Here is a 16,103-nt window from a genome sequence, read left to right as displayed (position 1 = left end):
TGTGTTGGGTGGAGGGGTTATTCTTTGCATGTTCTAGAGTCAAGTCAGATATATGGAATATGAATATTTTCTCCCATTGTACAGTTTGTATATTTTCTCAGTATTTTATGTCCTTTGATGAACAGAAGTTTTTAATTTTGAAGAATTCAATTTTATCATTTCTTTTCTTTATGATCAGCATTTTCTGTTTCTTCTTTAAGAAATCTTTGCCAAGAAGTCATTGGAGGCATGTTTTAAAAAAAGACAGTTAATTTAAGAAAAAAATGGGCAAAAGATTTGAGGAAGAAATTCACAGAGGAGGAAATACTAACAGCTAATAAATATAAGAAAAGAGGCTCACATACAAAAGACAGAAGGACAATGCATACCTAAGTGGTATATCACTTCACACCCATCAGATTTGCAAAAAGTAAAATACCTAGAAGTAAAGCATTGATGAGGATGCGGAATCTCATATACTACTGGTGGGAATATAAAATAATAGTTACTTTGTAAAGCAATTTTGCTGGACTTATTATGGTGAATACTTTATTATCCCTCCAGCTCCACTTTCTATCTTTCTTTGCTCAGCTTTTTGCCCTACAAGGCTGATCTTACATCAAAAGGCTCCCTGGTTCTTTGGCTTCTAGTTCGGTTCAGTTGGAGAATGGAGGATGAGAGGGAAGTGAGTTCATGGTATTTATTTTCTTGCCCCTTTTACTTGTATTTATTGTACCCTATCTCTTAAACCACAGATCCTGTCAGAGAGCTCTCTCCATGGAGTTACATTTCCCAGATCTTTGTAACTGCTTCCTCCCCTCACTATTTGAGGCTTAAGAGTGGTGATATCTTTCTGCTGTAGCTAATCCCAGAGTATTGCACTATTTCTTACATTCCTAAGCCTTGACAATGCATATTAAATATGTTTTTTATTCAATTCTCCTTAAATTTACCAGTTTGAATGTGCTATCTAATTCTTGCTAGGATCCCAAGGGATATCCCTGGTAAAGTTGAATAGGTATATACCTGTGATTCAGAAGTAACAATTATTAGGTATACATCCTTGAACTACTCTTGAACATTTGCTCAATCAGTTATACGTGAATGTTTATTGAAACATTACTGTAAAAGCAAAAATAAAAAATTAAATTATCTAAGTGTCCAAAAAACAAGATAATGGATCAATATGTTGAAGTATAATAATACAGTGTAACATTATACAGCAGTGAAAATGAAAAAAGGTAGAGCCATTGTACCAACATGGATAAAACTCAAAAAACACTTTTTTAATTGAAGGTTACATACATATATATAATAAGAATAAAAATATACACGAAAATAATAAACCCAAAATTCAGGAAAGTAGTCACCTCTAGGAAAGAAGAGTGGGATTGTTTAGGGATCCATAAAGGTCTTCACTTCAGGTGAAATTGTGATGTTTTATTTTTTTGTGGTGGTAGAGGATGTATAAGTTTTCATTATATTATTACCTTAAAAAATTTTAATACCAGAAATAGTTGATAATTTGAAAGAGCAGGAGAGGTATAACAAATCTACAAAAAAAAGGAGCATGACCTCTGTTCATGGTATTTCAAATTTGCCTTGAGTTGTTCTGTCCTTACTTTTGTCCCCACAGAAAATGTTACTACAGCCCTCTAAAATCCTGCTTAATTATCTAAGGATAAGGCCATCTGGTGATATCCTATATACCCTTTTGCAACATTTGTGCAGTTTTGGTTCGAGTGGAAATCCGTCATCTTTCAGCTATTTGTTCTGGACACTGGAACAAGTATGGATTTAAGGGAGAGCCCTGCTGCCAACTTCTTGCTAGAATCCAGCTGGGCACATTTTTAGTGTTGCATAAGACAAGATACCAAGAGACCCTGATAAGGGCACTCCATGGGGACAAACATCTCCACTCCCCGAATCTTTCAGGATAATACCCTTGCATTCATTTTAGGATTATTATGGAGATGGCAGGGGAATATGAAAAATTTTGCAATATGGAGAAGGAGTGTAACACCTACTTAAGCTTTGTCCAGATTTATTCTTTAAGCTGTCATGTTGTACTCCTAAGACACAAATGGGCTACATCAGATCCTTAAGTTTTCCTAAGAAATGTCAGGGTTTTTTTGTTTTGTTTTTTTAAACCATGTTAACTAAGAGATGCTGGAAGGGATATAGTATCCTCATGGTGGTAACAATTAGCGTATTATATCACAAAGTAAAATGTTTATTCTTATTGGTAGCATTGGAATACATACATACCTTGCCTGAGTTTGAGTCCTTATTCTGCTAATTACTAGCTGGAAGATCTTAAGTAAGTTACTGAACTTCTCTGTGCCTCAATTCCATCATTTGTCAAATGGGAAAAATAATAGTACCAACATCACAGAGTTGCTGTGAGGGTTATGCAATCACTTCAAACAGAGTCAAGACATGCTACTACCATGCAACCCAGAAATTGCACTCCTAGGCATTTATCCCAGAGAAATGTAAACTTAAGTTCATACTAAAACCTATACACAGATGTTCATAGAAATTTTACCGATAGTGGCCCCAAATGAAAACAACTTTGTTTTAAAATGTAGATTTTGTTATTATTCAGGTACGGTGAGGCCAACAGATTAGGAGATAAATGCCAATGAAAAGATAGTTTGTTACTCACACTTCCCAAGAGGTGGCACACTGTTCCAGGCAAGTATGCCTTTGCTGCCAGCAGTATCAGATGGTATCGCACGTGGTCTCCTCCACCCAGGAGAATATCCAGGTGGTTAGGTCAGTCCATGCACCCCCAGGCATGGGGGGCGGGGTCCCAGATGCCCAAAGCCTGCTGAACCCGTGCCTACGGGTACTGAGCATGCACGTGCCACGCAGTTCAGGGCAGCCAGGGATTTGGAAAGAGTTCCCAAGTCCTGAGGGGCTGGACCACTGGCGCAGGCTTCTGGGGATCCAAGGACTCTAATTCCAAGCCCGAAAATAACCAATGGAGTCTATTCCGCCTGAAGGCAGATTTGGAGGGAACTTGAAAATCTTGCTCCCGCCGCATAGGGCAGGGCGGCCGGGGTATCTGTCAAGAAGAGGTACCTGAGAGGCCTGCTGGCCGGAATGGCGGCCGCGAGCCTGACGCAGAAGAGTGAGCTGCGCATGCGGATCCCGCGCAGCTCTCCGGAAGAAGGAAGTGTGGGCCAACCGGGACCCCGTACCCATCCAGGACCCGGCTTTGAAGACGCCAGGTCACTCTTGTGGGCGCTTGGGAGAAACCAGGCCTCTGCCGGTGTCCAAGACCGCACCTGCACCACGGCTCCTGTTCACCCTGACTCCTGCCCTCACGGGAACTTTTGAAGCCTTGCTTGGTAGGGCGGGGTGTCCTGGAATGAGAGACTACTGGGACCCCTGGTTCCTGTAGAGGCCCAGGTTCCCATAAACAGCGCTGCCGAATAATGACTGACTGTTGCCACCTTTGCAGTAGCAGTATCTGATTTTATTCAGCGGGTGCCCCACCCGGGTGCCCCACCCCACCTCCGCCCCACGAAGATATCCGGGTGGTCTGGCCGGGGCATGAACCCACAGGCCTGCAGGGCCTGAGCTGACCAAGGCCTGCTGAATGGGTACGTATTTCGCATGTGTGCCTTGGGGTTCCGGGTAGCCGGGGGTCATTGAGAGGCAGGATCACTGGCTCACAGGTGGTGAGAGGCAGCTTTGTTGGTTCAGCCTCCTGGGGTTTGTCAGGGGGCAGAAAGCGTGGGAAGACGATAAGAGCAAGGGTCTTTATTGAGGTTTCTGCAGAAGGAACTGGAGAGGCAGGGCAAACAGATTTAGGATTGGCTAATTTGAATAATTTCATTGGGCTCTGGGATGTTGGGACTGCCCTGAATCGTTTGGGACCTGGCCTTGGGGTGATAACGACAGGGGAATATTGGCTTTTGCCTAATAGAGGAATTATGCATGTGGGGGTAAGGACAGGTGCATGTTTACTATCTCTAGGAATTGGCTAACCCTGCGGATTGGGGAGCAGTTTCCCCAGGGTCAGTAAGGCCGCAGATGCCAAAACGGCATAATAGAAGACATGCTTAAACAAACTCAGATGATTAAACGGACTGTGATAAACCATGGAATACTTTTAGCAATATAAAAGAATGAACTATTTGATGCATGAGCAGCTTGGATGAATCTCACTGGACACATGGGATAGGGTGGTGGTGATGGTGTGTGTGTCTATAAACGGGCAACACCAGGGACCCTTGTGATGATGGAAAGGTACTGTACCTTGACTAGATCAAAGTTAATATCCTAGGTGTGACATTGTACTATAGTTTTGCAAGATGTTAACATTGTGTACGACTCGGCGGGTAATAGGATCATTAAAAATAAAAAGCCTGGCACATAGTTAGAGCTTTTCAAATATTACTTATTTTTAATATTATTTGCTCTATGATACTAGTAAATCTGTTACAGAATGCATTAGAGTTGATTGATTCAGTAATTCATACATTAGTTTAGCAGTATTTATTGATTCTTACACAGGTAAGGTCCCATAGAATAGGGTTATAAAGACATGACTCCTGTTCTTATGTAACTCTAATACAACAAAGAAAAGAAGTGCTAATTATTATAATAGGAAGCATAATGGAGTCCTTTAAAGCAAGATTTAGAGCCAAGAAGACTTGTGTTGAATTCCTTCAACTATCTGCATTTTCTCAAACAAGTTACTTCTTTCTGTTGCTTCATCTATTAAATAAATGATGAAAATAATTTCTCTTCTTAGTATTGTTCTGAAGCTTAAATGAGATACTACTTTCATATTTTAATAGATGTCAATTTTGCACCTATAACTGGGCTCTGTACAAGATACTGGGCATCCAACAGTGCTTAAGAAAATTATGTTATTCATGAAGTTTATTGTCTTGTGGGGTCTTTGAACTCTCAGAGGGAATTGCTAAGGAATTGAATGCTTTCACTGCAAGGTTGTGGGCTTTTAGAGAACAGTGATACATCTCTGTTTTGAGATAAATGCAAGCACCTCAGGTGCTTTTGCTGCCGTATGTGCTTTATAATGTTTTCTTTATTAATAAAAATGTGTATGTAAACTGAACTGTGTACTTCCATTATAATTTCATTAATGCTTTATCTTTATGTACATTTAATCTTTGATGGGCAGCAGGGCTTATGTAGTCACTTACTTAGCAAGTGATCAATAAATAATAGCATGCAAAAGAGAGAAAGAGATATATAGAGTATTGGGAATAGAAATGATTTCTTTTAGAAAAAGCTTTTTGAAGGAAGTGGCATTTGAGCTGGACCTTAAAATAATAGGTAATATTCTAAGCACAGCTCAGATCACATCTAACTGAAGAAATTTAGCACACATAATGTCCTCAAAAAGGGATTTATGCATTAAGAAAGAAAAGAGTTTTGCTTTTCTTTAAGATAAAAGAATTTGAAATGAATGGGGAAAATTGAGTAACATTCTTCATACTTCTTCACTCGTTTTACCTATAAATGGTACCCTAAAAATCTGCATGCAGTGTTGGCTTCTGAGGCTAGGAGGTAATTCAGCTGGGCTGAGTTCTCTAAGTCTTTGATATGAATATACTGAAGGAATACAATAATTTTCTATAAACACATTGTAGGAAGTATCTTGCTGCTCAGTGATAGTGAAATGGGCTTTAAGGTTGAGACCACAATCACTCATGCCAGCCACTCTATTTTATTTAGTAGTATTTCCTAGAAAACAGCAGTTCAAACAATCAGTGTTTAGCTTTATCCTTTAGAAGATTTGAGGCTGATTGTATCTTTATCCTGAAGAAATCCTTGTAACTGTTAATTTGTGTGAAGAGTTATGCAAAATAATTGAAAGGAATTTTAATTGTTAGACCTGGAAGGTAGCTATAAATTTCTTCTAGAGGATTAATGCTCTTCTCATTAGCTTTATATTTAACATTACGTGATGTCTGAGTTCTTCCTTTTTCAATACACAAGAATGCTTTGATAGTATGTTTAAAAGTTCTATTTCTCCAAACATTTTTGTTTTCTTTTACATATCATTTTATTTATAGAATATTTATTGAATGTCCATTTGTGTCTACTCAAGAGTATAATGCAGTTTATGACAAGTTGAAAACCAAGGCTGCTTTAAGGTTCTCAACACACTAGATACAAAAAGGAATGTTGTCACAGAGGGAATTTAGGAATCTAGAGTGGAGGGAAGGATTTGAGGCTTTGACAATAGGTGAGTTCCCCTGAAGGGATGACCACCACCCATTTAACAGCTCAATTACCTGTTCTGCATGTGGCTGGGCCTTCTGGAGTTTCTGCTAAAGATGATGAGAAATGATTATCTTCAGCTTAGCTGTAATACAAAAGTCTATTAAGTATCAGATGCAAAACACAAATGTCCTTTGAATCGACCATTTTTTTTCTCACTTGGCATATGATTTGCTTGAGTCTTTTTTAAATTAAACTTCTACTCCAAAAAAAAAAAAAAGTCATTTTTTCTTGGAAAATATTTTTGGAAACAGTTTTTGTCTCTGGGAGAAAGGTATGGGATAAGTTTTTGTATTCAGTCAGCTACTTAAAAATAGAAGGTGAATTTTTTTTTTTAAGCAGATATCTATTTAAAGCTACTTCGTTATAAAAAATATCAAGATTGTGTATATAATTATGATAATGTACTTATATATTGTTACATGATTTGTTTCTATTTTTTAATTTCATTGACACTTAGAGGCATTTTAAAAACAGACACATGGTTTAGAAAATCTTCTAGTAGGAAATGTGTTATTTACAATAGATAAAATATATATTAAGTACCTTAAAATATGCTGAAATATTTTTTAGAGATTGTTTTATTAGACCTTTATTTGTTTAAATATCTTTAGTCCAAAGAAAGAACTAGAAAACTAATCCCTCTGAGATTAAATTGAACATCTGGGGCTTGTGGAATGCTGAGAACAGAGTTAGGTTTCAGAACATAAAATTTATTTGTCTCTCTTTCATGTTTGTTGCTGTTCTGTTATTTAAAATGTTTCTGTAACTACTGCATTCTGCTTACCTGGCACTGGCAGAAACGGTTCTGCACTCGTGTAAGTGAACCCCTATGTGTGACAAAGTATGAAAAGAGAATGAACAAACCCTTCTTCACATTACACAGAATCTTTCCTTATTTGAAAGAAGAGGAACTTCTCCATATTATGTCTGAAATACCACAAGGTTCTGTCTTACCCTTAAATTACAGTTTTAAAACATAATAATAATATGTTCCCTCTCTTTCTCTCTCTCTCTCTCTCTCTCTCCCTCTCTCCCTCTCTCTCTCTCTCTCTCTCTCTCTCTCTCTCTCTCTCTCTGTATATATAGCAAGCCCTCGCTCTGAGGCAGACATTTTTATGCATATTTTAGAAATGAGGAAACTGAGACTAAGAGAATTTAAGTAATTTGCACAAAATCACAACATGCTGAGTAGTAATAAAGACTTGAACCCAAACCAAAGCCCATGCCCTGCCCACCAATTCTGTTGCTGTTGCCTCTCTTGTTGGAGTCTTTGGAAAAATTGTAGAACCGTTTCCATTTTTCAAACTAGAACCTATATACATCTTGCAGCTTCATTGTCATGCTACTGATGAAATGGCTCTCACACACACAGAAGGATGGCAGAGCGGCTACCCAGCCAAGTTGGGCGTGATTGCCACCTGTTCAGTTCAGGCAGTGGTTGGAAAGGTTGGAATGGTTGGACTCATAGAAACCTGGGCCCCCTTCTTAAACGCAGTCCTGTTGTTTCAGGTCATTTACATTCATGCAGCACTTCAGGACTCTTCTCAGCAAACTGCCAGGGCTCTGCTGTGGGAACCTCCTTGGTATGCAGGCACAGACGAAGCCCCTTGAAGATGGCTGGTGCCCCAGGTAGGAAGATGACCCAAGTGAGTTCCTTGACTCTTGAGAGATGAGCTCAGTTATAAGAGGAAAGTGTGTTCTGAGACTTGAAACAGAGGAAGGAGAAAGTGAGTAAAATTGGATTTAAATGGAAATCTGATGTTCATTTGAATTTGTTCCAGTTATGCTTGGAATGCCTGATGCATTTGAATTTTCAAGTTTAGAACAGTATTATGTGAAAATGCCTTGATAATTCCAGAAAAGAATATGTCTAAGGAGAACGAGGAAGTAAAGGTGTCTTTTATTACTTTCAGCTTTTCCTTAAATCCATTTAATTATAACAGTAGCTTACATCTTTAATAGCTTTCAGGGCACTTTGTGGTATGTAACTTTATTTTATATTCTCACAATAGATCTTCATTGTAGGCCACACAATTAGTATCTTCTCCATTTTGCTGATAAAAAAACTGAGAGACAGAAAGATTATATAAATATATTATTACTATAATTACTGGTGGTGAGTCAGTTAAACAATAAAGTTGATTATTTTTAAAAAGTGTATCTATATCTGTCTATAATTATACCTTAACATTTTATTTCAACTTTAAGTATATGAGTGTACAACTTGACATGGGCTAAGGCCTTTTATTTGCATATCTTTTGATGAATTGAAGTTCTCTAAGATTTCTTTTTCTTACATAAATCACACCCATATTGAATCATGTATAATTTCTAGGGTTTTTCTTGGGGGCAAGGGGGTTAACTACGTAAAAACATTTTTTAAAACAATGAGTGCAGCCTCCTTTTATATTTTTATAGCTGTTTTACAAATATTTTATTGTCATCAAATCTGGCATTTTTTGTTGTAACTTGCCTTTACTGAATCTTACTAAAACCTTCAATAGCATTTTCATAGTGATATGTCTATTTTCAGATCCATTGTCTATTGGTGTATAAATATTTACTGAAGTTGTATAATTGAAACAAGTGCAACAGACATACATAGGTTTGGGAACAAACACAACTGATTCTTATTAAATATACAACACAAGTGTGGGCAAAAGTATGTAGTTGCACTTGTGAATAGTCTGCTAGCTGTGAGCATTCATTGTACCAAAGAATACAGATTTTTTTGGAGATGGAAAGATGAATCTCAATTTATTTTGATTATAAAGAGCAATTGAGAAGGAATAATCTTGAATGTAAGCAACGATTTAGCTAGGGTCTGTTCACCGTAATGTCTACTTATTAAACCAGTATTTTTTTAAAGTACCAATTATCTATCAGATATACAATTCTAAGAGCTGAGGACATGCTTATGAAATAGAGTCTATAGTTCTGGGAGAAGGACATTAAACAAATTAAATGTGTAAGGTGGTGAAAAGTCTATGGAAAAGATACTTCGGGGTTTGAGACGGAGACTGTGATTTCAAGGCCTCACTGAGAAGTCGTTATTTCAGTAAAGATGTGAAAGAGGAGAGAGAGTGAATATACTTTAACACTGCTAACGCAAACGAAATGCGGTGGAGTTCAAAGGAGACAGGTTTTATTTAGCTAAGTTTGTGAATGAGGGGACCAGCTGAGGAACAGCAAGTATAGAGCTCCTGAAGTGGAAGAGCAGGTGTATTTGAGGGATAGCAAGGAGGCCAGTGTGTCTGAAGCAGGGTGGGGGCTGGGAAATAATAAACTGGACCAGAAAAAAATGAGTGGTATGGGGAGGAGTGCTGTTGCAAACAGAGTCACCTAGTCTTGGATTAGGACTTTGGTTTTTACTCTGACTAAAACAGAAAGACATCGTATGATTTGAGTGGATGGGGGACATGATCTGACAGGTGACAGGATCCTGTGTGCTCAGTTGAGAACATCCTAAAGACCAAGAGTGAAAACACTGAGACCAGTTGGTAGACTACTGCAGAAGTCCATGTGAGAGACCATGATGACGTCCACAATTTCAAGCAATGGAATTAGCAGTGAAGGTGGAGAATTATTTATATTATTGTTAAAAATAAGACAGTAGGGGCTTCCCTGGTGGCGCAGTGGTTGAGAATCTGCCTGCCAAGGCAGGGAACACAGGTTCGAGCCCTGGTCTGGGAAGATCCCACATGCCGCGGAGCAGCTGGGCCCGTGAGCCACAATTGCTGAGCCTGCGCGTCTGGAGCCTGTGCTCCGCAACAAGAGAGGCCGCGATAGTGAGAGGTCCGTGCACCGCGATGAAGAGTGGCCCCCGCTTGCCACAACTGGAGAAAGCCCTCGCACAGAAACGAAGACCCAACACAGCCATAAATAAATAAAAATTAAAAAAAAAAAAAAAAAAAAAAAATAAGACAGTAGGCCCAAAATGGAGTGCTTAGGCTAAATCACATGTCACTAAACTGAGACAACTTAATTACAGTTTCTGCTCTTCCAGAAATGGAATCTTAAACCAGTCAATCAGCAATCAGCCGATTACTAGTTAGGCAGTCCACCTGATAGACCCCTGCCATCCTCTAAAGGAAAGTGACCTTGCAATAACCAACTGTCTTTTTTTTTTTTTTAGTATAACTTCCTTGTTCCTGCTCCCTTCTGACTAAAAAATTCTTTCATTTTGTACAGCTACTTAGAGCTCCTTTCTTTCCGCTAGATTGGATGCTGCCTGATTCATGAGCTTTTAAATAAAGCCAAGAAGATCTTTAGAATTTACTCAGTTGAATTTTGTTTTTCAACATTATTAAAAAATGTTTGAAGGTAGCAGGAAAGATGAAGACAGAAAAACTGAAACAATCAAAATATTTAAGAGTAGAAGATTGTCTAAATTATGTTGTGGCCATATAATGAATATTATATAAAATGTATGTTATATACAGAAAAAAGATCATAGTGACACATTCAGTCATGATACATGGTAGTATTAGGTAAATGCTGTAGGTTGTAGGATAGACAAATTATGTTTTCACACATATACAGTATGAATCTATGTTACACATACGAGGCAAAAAAGACAGGAAGAATATATAATATATACATGGATTATGGTTGTTTTGAAATGTTCTTATTTTTGCTTCCCTGCATTAAAATTTTTTTAATAAAAACCTGCTAGATATATTAGTTCATTAATTTCTTTGTTCAATCTTTTTTTTTTGAGAAGGGATTATCTTTAATATTCTGCTGTTGGCTTTGAAAAGCATTCAAAAATGAGTGAGACGTAATTCTTGTCATCAGTCTTCAGAATCTCGTAGGTGGAGAAAAAAAAAAAACAGGTGCACATACCAGTATATCAAGAAATTAATACCAGTGCAACTAGAGAAGCACAGACAAAATACTATGAACATTTATAAGATGACAAATATTTAGCTGTCAGCATTTGAGTTGGGCTGTGAAATATCAGGGAGGTGTTTTGACAATTTGTGGAATGGCATTCTCAGCTGAGGGAACAGAATTAGCAGAATTATAGAGGCAGGGATGTATGTACCATGTTAGAGAAAATGAGTATGTAGTGTGGCTAGAGTGTAAAGGAAGCACATATGGAAAAGTATGTAAGTATAATATAGTATAAGGAAGTATGTACGTATAGTGGAATAGAATCAGACATGAAAAATGGCAGACTGAATGTGATAGAAAATCGTTGGTCATTGAAGAGCTGTATATATGTGCTGTGTTTATAGATGAAACACATTTGCATAAGTTTATATTCATATATTAGCCAATATCTATGTTCAGGTTGCTTGGATTATTAATATTAGACTTGTGCCACAAAAATGAAATTTAATGAAAAGAAAAAGGTACCCTTACAGCTTCCCTCCCTTCCAGAAATATTTACTGATTTATTTTGGGCTCTAAAAATACAAATATGCTGTAAATATTTATTTGTGGATTGAAAATTTTACTCTAGGCCTTCACGTACTAAATTTCTTCTAAGTAGAAGCAAGAAGAATCTAGTTCATTATATGTGAAGTTTATTTGGAAGAATGAAAAGAATTTTTGCCTTCCAGAAGAACTCAGTAGTGACGTCTATGGAGAGATGCTGGGCATCTCCTTTAAATTTTTCGTGACTTAAGGCTATGGAATGGAGCCAAAGCCAGCATTATGGCTGCCCTTTGTCACATTGCTGCAGTTTGTAAGTTTTCATTAGTCAACAGCGCTTTGGAGGGTCTGATTACTTACTTGTGAACATTTGCTCTTGGCTGTAAACTGGTAAATAAACAAAGGCTTTGCATGAGAGAGCAATGACATTTGGGTAATTCTAGGGGAAAAAAAGTCAATTTGAGCACTTGGTTATAAAGAGAGGAAACCAAGATGTTACATTTTGCAGTCATTTGTCCCTCCCATTTGTAACTGACAGATTGGATTTAACACATGGAAACTGGAAGACTACTTGTCTTTAAAAATGGTCTAATTACATTTGGAACTTAAGGGGAAATAGAAGATTCCAGGATATTTTTGTTTTGAATTTGAAATTGGGGACAGCGCATGCACAGTTGTTTGTTTTCACACTTTATGGGAGTGAATCACACCATGTCGACCGTGAGATTTAATTACGTATTTAGCAGAGAAGCTGGAGATGTGCCAGTGCAATAGCTAGCTGCTGGAATAGCCTGTGCACAGCCCCTTCCGGTTTCCAGACACTCCAAACCTTTCCTAATAGCACATTTAACATAGGAGATGGAATGGTGTTGATGAGATGCATCAGATCTCAGTGGAATTGTGTCTGCTTGGAAACAAAATGCTGATGTCAAAGAAGGACATTTTTATAACGGGGAGCAAAGCTGCTGAATCTCTGGGCATTGGGTCTAACGTCAATTGAGGCAAGCCGAGCAAAACATGTCATCTCGGCCTGTTCCCATTGTTCTTTTCATCTATAGGTCAGTACATGAACTCTCTTCTATCCTAAACCTTGACACACACACAGAACTTGTTGTAATATTTAGACCTTGGGGACCAAGGGGTGAACTGAAACTTGAATTATTTTATTTAAAAATGTACCGTTGTTTTAATGAGTCTTCGTTAATACTCAATTCAAAACAGGATTGGCTGAGAAAATTCTTAGGTTGATATGTGTTCAAGTATTTTTCTGATAACAGCTAACTAAATAGGTTAACTTATTCATTAAGGATTCATGACGGATACTTAAATAAACTAAAAGGGAATAAGTAAGGCTGTTACAATTTTGCCATAAAATATATTTCCTTCTTAGATGTGTTTAATCCAGAGTTGTCATTCATTTCAAGGTTCTTGAAAGTAGCTAGGAACATTTACGGTTCTTAATACGTCAAAAGCCTAACAAAAGTCATACATTTCATTAGCATTAGAGAACTGTAAAGCTAATGAAATATTTTTTTTCTTGTTTGCTATAATTGTATCACTCTGGCTGATTGACTATGGAATTTTAGAGTTTCATTGTGGAGGAAAGTAACAAAAAACAAACCTTTCATGGTAAAAAAGCTGGGATCTGAAGATACAACCTCTAACATTTATGTTCTTATGATTATTTCTGTCTGCATTTTTTCCATGTTCTCAAATAGGGATGGGAATTCTACGTAAAAGCAACATAATGACTTTGGGCATAGACGTAAGAAGTGAAGAATGCTAATTCCTTCTGATTTATAGTAAATTCTATTTGTAAACAACATTTAATCTTTTGATCCTTGGTCCTTCTGTGTATAGTTGTTGGATTCATTCTCCTATAGTCTAGGTTGTTGTTTGTGGGGTTGTTGGAATTTAGTCTCAGTGAATCTTTGGATGGGCAGTGATACAGGTGTATTTTTAATAAGATGATCAATAGAACTTGTTTTCAATAACTTCCAGTGAGTAGAGTGAAACTGCTTGTGATTGGGAATGATGCTTTCTTTGTATTGGTAATGTTAAATGGGCACCTTCAAAAATTGACTGGCCAGTTTGCTGAAGCAGGGCTGTTACTTGATGAATTAAAAAGTATTTGGTTCCCCTGCTGACACTCGACTATAAAACAGTTTTTTAAAGATGAGTCCTTTTAAAGACGAAAATACATAAAACTAGTTTAAAAAAAAAAGGAACAAAGCAATTCATTCATGACCACAGGTAGAATTATGCCTCCATAGTTGACAGGCAGGGCAGCAGCACTCAGCTGTGAACCTCCTTCAAAGAACACCCTGCCTCAGCTGAAGAATGCTGACCTGTCCAAGGTCATGCCCCTTTCCAGCACTGAATGTTGGTAGGGTGTGACAAGGGGACAGTTATAAAGACATGGCCTCTCATCCCAACTTGGGACAGCTTCAAAATTAACTCTGTCTTCAGAACCTCCATGAATTTGGCTGAGGCATTCACTGAGACCACATCACAATTCAGCTTTTCCCTCTGCTCAGCCCTGCCTCTTTCCCTTCCCTTCCACAGGTGTTGATCACAAAGCATCCCGCAACATCCTTCTGCACACTAATTCCTTATGAGTCTGTTTCCCAGGAAACCTAACCTACAACAGCCTCAGTATGTATAAAAGAAAGAGCTACTCCTGGCTGCTTTTATGTCCCATGTGTACAGTCTGGTGCCTATAGCATACCCTGACTCAGGAGGTGTGGTGGCCAGCCTCCCTCCTTATACTCAGTCTGGGTTGTCCTTCTGACTATATCTAGCCATATATCCTAAATCAATCTCTTCAGTCTTAAGAAACCCTAAACATTCATATATTCCATTCTAACTACCTTGAAGAACATCCCCTTCCCTCTCTACCCACGAAAATGAATTGTGTATTCAGATCCAAAGCATGTGAAATGATTTCAGCTGAACTTAAGCCATGACCAATAGCCATGACCATGGTCTTTCAGGCTAAGCACCATACTTTGAGTATCTGAATTCACCCATAAATAACATTATGCACCTTATTCTGTTTTCCAGAAGATGTTTCTTTGGATCCCAGATGTTGAAAACATCATCATGTTAGGAGCTAGGAAATGTTTTGTCATTTCTGTTATGTGTGAAAAATAATATTTAAAATATTTCTCTGAATTTGTTATTTTCCATCTTGCTTTGCAGTTTTTATCATTTGTAAGCTCATATTGGTGTTGCTGTGTATGTTTTTGGTGTGCCTGATTAAACCTGTTATTGTGATTTTATTTTGACACTCTTGGTATGAATTTTTAGGAAACACCTGTCTAAAGAACAAGGTAGAGCTCATCCCACAGGACTGAGCCAGCCATCTCTGCCAGGCATAGTAGCGTTCTAGCATCTGTGTGTTCAGACCAAATGGTGCCTGAACCAGTTTAATTTAATTTACTTACCATTTCACTTTGGAGAGAATTCACAGTACAAAGATACATTCACAAAGAGACCATTTCTGCCAAACCAAAAACCAATTTCAAAGTGTTTCTAGAATGTGTAAATATTGATTATTGAGTCAGAACTTTCTCTCAGTTTAGCAGTTTTCCCATTATACCTTTAGATCACTAACACAGAACTTGGTTAACTATGAATCTAGCTAATGAGTGATGTGTGCATAATGTGAAAATGTTAATCCATATCTGCAAATATCTTTTCTTAGTTGGCTATGATTTGTAAATACTGGAGAAAATGAGTTTTTATCTCTGGAAATGATCTATCTTCATAAGTACTCTTTCTCTATTTTCTTGGCATTTATACATGAATGCTCACATATCTTCCTGTTAAAAAATAATAGTAATTAGTAGAAGGGGTAACCCTCAATCTATACACTAAAGTATCCACACAGTGTTCCATGTCTTCATTTTTCAGTGAGTGAACTCAAAGCCAAATTCTGAGAACCTTTCCTGCTGTGATGATGGGAAGATTGAGTTTTTCTTTTCTTAGTGTTTCACTCTCTTCTCTGAGTTGGGATATGAATCTCGGGACTTTTTCAGAGGTAAAGTATTAGAAAGGAGGCTCCCTGCTTGTCATCATGGGACATCTGTGTTATGGACTGAATATTTGTATCTCCCCCAAATTCATATGTTGAGGCCTAACCCCCAATGGTGATGGTATTTGGAGGTGGGGCCTTTGGGAGATAATTGGGTTAGATGAGATCACGAGGGTGGCCTGGATGATAGGAATTGTGTCATATAAAAAGCGGGAGAGAGATGAGAGCTGTTTATCTCTCTCTCTGTCATGTAAGGACACATCGAGAAGGGGGTGCCCACAAGCCAGAAAGAGAATCTCTCACTAGGAACTGACTCTGTTAGCACTTTAATCTTGGACTTCTCAGCCTCCAGCACTGTGAAAAATAACTCTCTGTCGTTTAAGCCACTCAGTCTACAATATTTTCTTATAGCATCTTTAGCTAACTAATACAGTCTGTC

This window comes from Balaenoptera acutorostrata, chromosome 6, assembly GCF_949987535.1.
Source record: "Balaenoptera acutorostrata chromosome 6, mBalAcu1.1, whole genome shotgun sequence".
NCBI classification, from domain to species: Eukaryota; Metazoa; Chordata; class Mammalia; order Artiodactyla; family Balaenopteridae; genus Balaenoptera; species Balaenoptera acutorostrata.
The sequence above is the reverse complement of the archived record's forward strand: the minus strand, read 5'-3'. Positions refer to the sequence as shown.